We start from the raw sequence: 9192 nt of genomic DNA, 5'->3' as shown, positions 1-9192 counted from the left end.
TCTGAAAAACTCTTGAGTATTTGCATTTACTTACGAACACATGCTCTTGTCTTGATCAAATGAAAAACGATGTGATCCCTGCCCACAGGTTATTTATCCCAGCAGTGAATGCTCAGAGTGTCTGAGATTCTATTACCACAGAAGGCCCAGTGGGCCTTGGGCTCTTTTACTCTGAATTTAAATAACTCTAGTGCCTTTTGCATGTGTCCTCCACATCATTATTTTTGGATAACAGAATCATCTTAGAGCCTTTGCTCTGGACCCTCTGTAAGAGGGGAAGCCAATTGCTCAGGAGATCATAGGGGTCAGCAAATCATAGCTCATAGGACAAATCCAGCCCACTGTGTGTTTTTGTTTTTTAAAATAAAGTTTTTTTTTTTTTTACTACAACACATTTTATTTCACTGGAAAATTCTGTATAAAGAACCAAATCTGGTTCTCTTGAAGAAAACATTCACCATAGCTTAAATAAAAGTTAAGGGAATAGAGAAGGTAAGAGTACACTGCCCTGTGCTAGCTCTGTTACTACCTTATCTCTTACAGGAGGTCCTATAGGATGGAAATCACAGGTGTCCAAGTTTGACCCTCTGATAACAGCCTTGAGAGCATCTATAACATCTGCTTTCTGGCCCAGAAGGCTGAAATCCTAAGAGCTACCATTGTAGTTATCAAAAATGTGTGAATAAACAGAATGAAGGACTGCATTGGTGTTTTCAGCTAGCTATAGGCAGTAATACTTCAACTAGGAAGGAAAATATATAATTTATCAAAAAATAGTTCTAATATATAGAAAAACATCTAGTCCTCTGGGGCCAAGACCTGCCCCTTATTTACATTCACAAAGCCATTGAGTGAACCCAGGACTGACCAGCAGGCAGTCAGGCAGGTCCTCTGTTGGGCGTGCCAGCTACCTATTACATAAGCAGATGTACAGGGAGCAGAAGGTAAAGGAGATATTTTTCATTTGCTCATTTTGTGATAGAACAGAGGAGAATCACTGGAGACAAAAGAAGCCAGACTTAGTCCTGGGTTAGTTCCAACTCTTCACAAGTCCTAAGAATGATTTTGAAATCTTGGACCAATGTCCTATTCCTTGGGAACCAGGGTTAACAGGTGGTTGATCTGAATGGTTTGTTGCTATGGAACCAATGTGACTTACATGCTTTTTCATTTTTCCCCCTCAAAATCCATGTGGATAAGGGAGTGGGTGGGGAAAGTACCAAATAAATGAAGTGAGAAGCAGAGGTTATATGGAGAGGGCACTACACCAGTTTCTTGGCCTCAAAGAAGCTCTTGAGGTGACGCATCTGCCAGATGCCAGTGAGGATAAGGATGACAGTCTGAGCAACGGACCACCACAGGACCCTCTGGTTGGTGCTCTCGCTGGTCAGTCGGAAGCGTTCTTCACGATACCTTTGGTAATCTTGCTCCTTCTGAATCTGTTCCACTTGATCAAGCAACTGTCGGGCACGGAGCTGCAGCTCGGTCAGCTTATCCTTAGCAGCAATCTCAGGGTAGTTGTTGGCGTGCTCCCCAACCTGAATGTCCAGGTGCACACGCAGTTTGCCACCAGCAAAGAGAGCCATCTTGGTAGAGTTGGAGTGCAGGCAGATCTGATGGTCACCAGGAGTGTGGGAGGTAAACGTAAAGCGACCCTCAGAGCCGTACTGCCGGGACAGCACCACCTTGCTGTCAGGGTCCTTCACTTCGACATGCATGCCCAGACCAGGGGTTGAGGGCAGGAAGACCTCCTTCTGCTTATCCCACATTTGTGTGGGATAGTTGCCCTCAGCCCGCCTGACCGATGACCATGGTCTCGTCGGGGATTTCCTCGATGAAGCAGCGCTTCTCCGTCTCGCCGATGTGAAAGTAGAGCCCCCAGGAGCCCGCGGTGCACAACCCGAGAAGCAGCAGCGCCAGCCGCCCCATCACAGGGAGCAGCCTGGCTCCAACACCTGCCATCGCGCCTCACCCCCTCGCGCCTGCGCACCGCTCTGCGCCTGCGCGCCATCCTAGGCACGTCGCGCAACAGCCCCAGAGCGGGTTCGGGTAGGGGAGCGCCCTCCCTCCATCTTCTAAAATAAAGTTTTATTAGAACACAACCACACTCATTTATCTGTGGATTGTCTCTGTCTGCTTTTGCTCTATAGCAACAGAGCTGAGTGGTTGTGACAGAGACCATCTGGCCTGCATGGTCTAGAATGTTTCCTATATGGTCTTCATACAAACAGTTTGCTGACTCCAGTCACATGGCAAGGTCCTCTCTCCAGACTTCGCTGGAAAGCCTGGAAGGGAGTAGGATGGAGGGGAAGCATGACCCCGGTGGGTTCCCTGTGCTTGGGGAGTTCTCCTCACTCTTACTACAGAAATCACAAAGTTTTGGGGGGCTTTTTTTCAGAGACAGGGTCTCCTTTTGTCACCCATGAGCCACCACACTTACCTTTGAGTCTCAGTGTGCAGAGGCAAGTGAGTGCTATTCCTCAGTCTATAGAACAAACCTCACTTCTCCAAGCTGGTTTGTGGCCAACTGTTTCTAGCCATCATTGTCTATATTGGGCTCCCAGTGAAGGCAGGCAGGGTTTGTGGTTTCTCAGAAGATGGAGATTCAAGTGGGCCTACCTCTGAAAAGTCAAGAAAGAGAGCTGGGCAGGGTTAGTCCCTGAGCTGCTGATGAATCTCTTCCTCTATGCCCCTGGGGTGAGAAAGATGGAACAGGACCTCTGTGCTCTCTTGCAGTGCCATGCCCCCTGTTGAGAGGGTGTGTTTGTCTCATAAGCCTTCTCAACCCTTAGACTTCACGACCTTTCAAGAGTTAGGGCAGGGGAAGGGTGGGTAGTGAGCAGGGAATCTCAGCAATTTGCCAAGTAAAGGGAGTTCAATGATTTTGTGTTAGATTCAAGGAAGAATACTCAACTTTGACCAACCATAACATATATATATATATATATATATATATATATATATATATATAGTAGAGACAGAGTCTCACTTTATGGCCCTCAGTAGAGTGCCGTGGCATCACACAGCTCACAGCAACCTCCAACTCCTGGGCTTAGGCGATTCTCTTGCCTCAGCCTCCCAAGTAGCTGGGCCTATAAGCACCCACCACAATGCCCAGCAATTTTTTTGTTGCAGTTTGGCTGGGGCCGAGTTTGAACGCACCACCGTTGGTATATGGGGCTGGCGCCCTACCCACTGAGCCACAGGTGCCATCTGACCAGCCATAATATGATTCCCACAGGATGTAATATTTGATCTCAACTCTCATGAGGACTCAGGCTTTTCTATATTATTAAAAAAAGAACTATACCTTTTGACATTTGATGATTTTCCAACATGAGAGTAGGTAATAACTGGTAAATTAAAACTAGAGATTTGCATGTACATTTACAGTAGTGTTTGAATTTTAATGGTGTTAATGTGGTCAGGCTCCTAATAGAACTGCAGGAAGGTTTTGTGATGTGTACTTCATGTACTACTCAAATTTGTTTCCTGTTCCGCAGCCCCTCCATTTTAGGATGTTCCTGATTTATATTTAGGGCCGTATCTTGAGAAGGGACAATGGTGAATTAAAAAGGGGGATGATCTACTGCAGGGCTTGAGGGAACAATCTTATTTACTGGCCCAGAGGTTGAGGTTCTGCAGAGGAAGGTAGCAAGGGACTGAGCAGAGGCTTCAGTGCGGAAACAATTATCCCCCAAGTCGCCCCTTAGGGGATAGGCCCTTGGTAGTTCTGCTAATTAAAGGAATGCCCATGATGGTCCCATACATAATTCACCCCTTTTGTATCTAATCAATACTTTTTTCAACTCAATTTTTTAAACTTGTAAATGGATGGAGGACTTGTAGTTCAGCTCATGGCTGATTTTTTAAACTGAACAATGTCCTCTCATGCAAAAGCATGTGCACACACACACCTAAAGCTTGTCAGAATGAGGTAACTCAGGGGCCCAACTCTCCACCTTCTATCTCTTTGTAAATATGACTTCTATCCACACCTCAGCATTGCAGACAGACAAGCAATCTTTCCAATTCTAAATTAACAAAGGCTAAGAAAATCTCTCTCTAAAATTTAATCTGGGGAAGGCTATATGTCTAGTTTATAGCTAAAGAGGTTATAATTAAATGGAAGTGCCTGTGAGCATTAAGCAAGAAAGTCTATGAAAGGAAAAGTCTTCATCAATGAGCGGAGCATGAAACATAATAACATTCATTTAAAAGTAGAATTTTTAGGGTAAACAGTTACAATAATGACTTACACCCAGGAGGTCGATATTTTATTAATCCTAATTAGGTATCTTTTTTGTTTAAACCTCTAGCAAGGGCAGTCCCTTCACTCCTACTGCAGAATAGAAGTACTTTTTAGCACTTCAGCAGTCAGCCAGGACTTTCTACTCAGCAGTTGGTCTGCTAAGAATCTAAGAAATCTTCCTCTTTCCTGCCTCATCCCCAAGATACATTCCAAAGTTTAAGGCAACTTCTTTGATAATCCTTAATGTTATCTTCCCACACCCACATTCGAAAGTCACAAAAGGTCAAATGTCATTTTTAAGATGACCAAGAAAATTTTCACTCCTTATAAGAGTTGGGTTAAGAAACGAATGGCAATGTTTTTAGAACTTAAATGACGGGAATATGGAAAGTACCAAATAGCATTTTCCTTCGTGAACAAACTACCCTCAGAATATGCTGGATTTTTTTTTTTTTTTTTTTTTGCAGTTTTTGGCTGGGGCTGGATTTGAACCCACCACCTCCGGCATATGGGGCCAGTGCCCTACTGCTTTGAGTCACAGGCATTGCCCCTAGATTTTTTTTAAATTAAAAACCATATAGAATCTATAACTCTCTAACAGTTTTAATGAAAGAAATACTTACACCCCAAATTTATTAATATTAGAGTTCTCTCGAACTTAAAATTTTAAGTACATAGCTCAACACTTTCACATTTACCTCTTAAAAATGAACTTACTGAATTCATTTACATAGGTATATCTACACTTTAGGACACTTTCTAAAGGAAATAGTAGGCCTCACTACTCCTCCATCACCTAACACCTGCAGATTTTTTTGTTCCCTTGAGTTGTAAACAGTATCTTGAAAGTTTTACGACTGCATTACATTTTAAAAGGATTGGGCCAGATTGGAAGGCAACATCAATGCCAATGAAACCTTTATAGTTTTGTGCCTGTTGACACTACTTAGGATATAATCTGATAAACCCAGTCTATCACCCACTCCTCTCACTCATCATTCTGCCTTATTTCCACCAGAACCCTTTGTTTGTCTAATCATTACTGAGCTCTGTGCAGAAAAATACACATGTCAGAAATCTGCAAGCAATGAATAGTTAGTATAATGCTTCCAGGGGAGAAGGGAGGGAAAGAGTTCTTTAGAATTGATTGCTATTAATGAGGCCCTTCCTCTGACTCTGATTTAACCTTAACCCTCAGCCTCACTACAGAAAGATAATTTGCTTAAGGGCTGCTCTCTGATAACTCTGAGCAGGCTTTCATCTGTCTCATCCCAAATGTCCAGGGAATTCAAAGCACATGTTGAATTTATAAGAATATTTCCCTTTTCATATTTCTTAGATTATTTGCCAGCAGATGTGGTAATTGAAAGGCTGTGGGAAGAAGCCAGCACTACAACCGAATATTGCAAAGGACGCTCCTTAGAAATCAATGTATCAATATTTGATGCTATTAATATCTGAATAGTAAGTTACCTTCAATTAGCTGGAATGTAAGCTTCTAGAGGACAGAAATTCTTATGTGTTTGTGCACTAACATATATCCCAAGAGACCAGAATAGTGCTTGCATATGTTAAATGCTCATTAAGTATTTGTTTTTACAGTATTTTTTTTTTTTTTTGGCCAGGGCTGGCTTTGAACCCACCACCTCTGGCATATGGGGCCAGCACCCTACTCTGTTGAGCCACAGGCGCTGCCCTCATGAAGTATTTGTTGATTGAATGAATAAGGTTGGAAGACAAGGGTCAGCTGGGGGCATTAGACATAAAAGGCAGCTAGAATCAAAAGTGGAAAAAATCCAATTGGCTTCTAATAAGATATTAATCTCTTGGGAGGATTTGCTTTTCAAAAGGGTTAGATTTTCCTTTTAAGTGTAACTGACTCCCGGAACTGCTGGTTGGCAAAGGAAGGTTACAGAAGCAAAAAGTAGTAACATTTTAATCTTTATGTCCAAACTTTTCAAATACTAAAATTCAGTTAATGATGGTCTTTCCCCAGTGTTCAGAAAATAATTTAGTGGAGACTATATTTCCAATTTTGAGTTTGTCTTCAAAAATTTTTCTTTCTTTCTTTTTTTTTTTTGTAGAGACAGAGTCTCATTTTATTGCCCTTGGTAGAGTGCGTGCCATCACAGCTCACAGCAACCTCCAGCTCCTGGGCCCAGGCGATTCTCTTGCCTCAGCCTTCCCAGTACTGGGACCACAGGTGCCCACCACAACGCCTGGCCGTTTTTTGTTGCAGTTTGGCCGGGGCTGGGTTTGAACCCACCACCCTCGTTATATGGGGTCGGTGCCCTACTCGCTGAGTCACAGGTGCCACCCAAAAACTTTTTCTTTAAAACTTGTTTGCAACCACAAGGCATGTATGTGAGATACCAGTGTTGCAATGGCTTGGTTTTGTTTGTTTTTTTCCCCACTGTGCTCAGCCTCGGTCAGTGTTGTAATCATATCTAAGAACCACTCCCGAGTGACCTCTTCACTTCTGTGAATATCAGCACCCCAGGGACAAGGAGTCTGGGATACAACCCCAGCTCACGCACCAGCAAATTAACTGTGTGGCCTTTGACAAGTCAGGGCCTCTCTAATGTCCCAGTTTAATCTTCTGTAAAATGGGTTTAAATTCATCTACCTCCCAGGGTTCTATGAGAATCAATGAATCGAAATGGTCATGATTTGAAAACCCTTAAAAATTATAAAGGTAAACAAGAAATAAGCAAGAAATCAACAGCATTGTTGAACCTATGTCTTGGCATAATACTTCACTCTCATTCCTGTCCTAAAAACAGCTTGAAGAACTAGAGCGTTTTGATCATGTCTTCTAGAAAATTCACACACAGGCAGTCCCAGATTACAAACAAAATAGGTTCTGTAGGTTTGTTCTTAAATTGAATTTGTATGTAAGTTGGAACAGGTACAAATGTACCTGTTAGCTGTAATAGCCTCCATTTGTAAGTGTGAGTTGTATGTCAGTCTGGTGTTTGTAACTTGGGGACTGCCTGTATATACTTGCCTGCTTTTGGCAGTTCTGATGGAGCCCAAGAGCTCTAGTGTTAGAGAAAGCACCTTTGATTGGCATTCAGGCTGCCAATTAGTAATGATTCCTTATGTGAGTTAATCTTTCTCAGCTCCAGTTTTTCCAGGTGGGAATAATGAACAGAGCTGAGATGCACAGGGAATAAATGAGGCCTCCATATTGTAACTTCTTGGGTCTTACCTACCTCCTTACACCATGTCTATATACACAAAGTGTCTAATTTTTTAAAATTCTGTTTTGTTTGTAACAAAGTAAGTAGTTTACTGAACAGCTGGGAGGGTAGGAAGCATATGTTAATCCTATACAATAAAGCTACATTTCTTTGCCAAATGAAATTTTCAAAGCTTTGTTTGTGGGTGAAGATGCAAAGTTTACCTATTACTTTTTTTGTTGTGGTGGTAAAACATGTATAGCATAAAATTTACCATCTTAATCACGTTTAGATGTACAGTCAGTGACATTAAGTACATTTGCATTGTTCTGCAACCTCACCAGCCATTATCTTGAGAACTTTTTCATTTCCTCATATTGAAACTCTGTAACAATTAAATGATAACTCTTCATTTTCCCCCATCTATGCCTTTGGTAACCTATAATCTACTTTCTGAGTCGATATATTCAACTGCTGTAGGTACTTGATATAAGTTGAATTATACAATATTTCTCCTTTTGTGTCTGGTTTATTTCCCTTAGCACAATATCCTCAAGGTTCATGCATGCTGTAGCAAGTATCAGAATTTTATCCCTTTTTAAAGCTGAATAATATTCCATTGTACGCATGTACACTTGTTCATTTGCTGATGAGCTTTTGGGTTGTTTCATCTTCTATTGCAAATAACACTTTTTTGAATGTTGGTACACAAATACCTATTGGAGTTCTTGCTTTTAATTCTTTTGGGTATATATCCAAGTAGTGGAATTGCTTGATTATGTGATAATTCTGTTTAATTTTTTGAGAAACTACCTGTCATACCATTTTCCACATTGAGGCACAAGCACTCCAGTTTCTCTACATCCTTACCATCATGTGATATTTTCTGTTTTTTCAACAATAGCCATCCTACTAGGTGTGAAGTGATATCTCACTGTGGTTTGATTTGCATTATCCTAGTGATTAGTGATACTTAGCGTCCTATTGCTTTTTAAATCAACTGGACTTCCTTGGCTGGATAGTGGGGCCCTGTAGCACTGTCTCCTTTCCTACATGAGCCTGTGTGCACCCTCTCTGCCTAGTTTTCTATTAATTTTGTTGTTGTTGTTGCAGTTTGGCTGGGGCCAGGTCCGAACCCACCACCCTGGAATATGGGGCCAGAGCCCTACCCGCTGAGCCACAGGTGCCACCCACTGCCTAGTTTTCTGCTCTCTTCTTTCCACAGTGTTCCTCTTCTCCCCACTATTCTTTGCCATTACCCAACAGAAGCCACAGGGCAGGAGTCTTGGGAAGGGGTACAGATCAGTCTACCAGGATGCAGGTTAGGGCGGGGTCATAGGAAGGCTATAAACCCAAAAAGGATAACAGAAACTACCCACTGTTCCAATGTTTTAATGATGACTTTTTATCCATCATAATAGCTAGGACAATCATGGGCTCATGATAGATAATAAATGCATATGAGTTTATTTTGTGCCTGATGTCTTAAAGCAGAAGTTAGGGCTAAGTCTATGAACTACTTATTTTACCTATAGCTCCAAATAGTTAATATGGACAACTGGCTCCAGAGCTACCCCTGTCAGGATAGATAACTGTTTTGCCTTCCAGCAGTCACAAGTTCCACACCAACAGCCCCTCCTCTCACCATCAAAGCACAGGGGCAATGTGGACAGCTGGATAATGGGGACATGGTCTCTCTACTTTGCTGTGTCTTTGAAATGTTCCATAATAAAAAGTTTATCAAATAAAATATACTAG

The 9192-nt window shown here is 42.1% G+C and overlaps 1 pseudogene across 1 annotated transcript; it reads right to left on the bottom strand.

The window, feature by feature from the left end:
- Window positions 1-961: 961 nt before the first annotated feature.
- On the bottom strand, window positions 962-2067 carry LOC128598623 (transmembrane emp24 domain-containing protein 4-like; annotated as a pseudogene). The gene has a single exon (XR_008383674.1). The product of XR_008383674.1 is annotated as a transmembrane emp24 domain-containing protein 4-like (transcript).
- Between the last annotated feature and the right edge of the window lie 7125 nt (window positions 2068-9192).

The sequence above is a fragment of the Nycticebus coucang genome, chromosome 11 (genome assembly GCF_027406575.1).
Source record: "Nycticebus coucang isolate mNycCou1 chromosome 11, mNycCou1.pri, whole genome shotgun sequence".
NCBI classification, from domain to species: Eukaryota; Metazoa; Chordata; class Mammalia; order Primates; family Lorisidae; genus Nycticebus; species Nycticebus coucang.
This window is presented reverse-complemented; position numbering and strand designations above follow the sequence as displayed.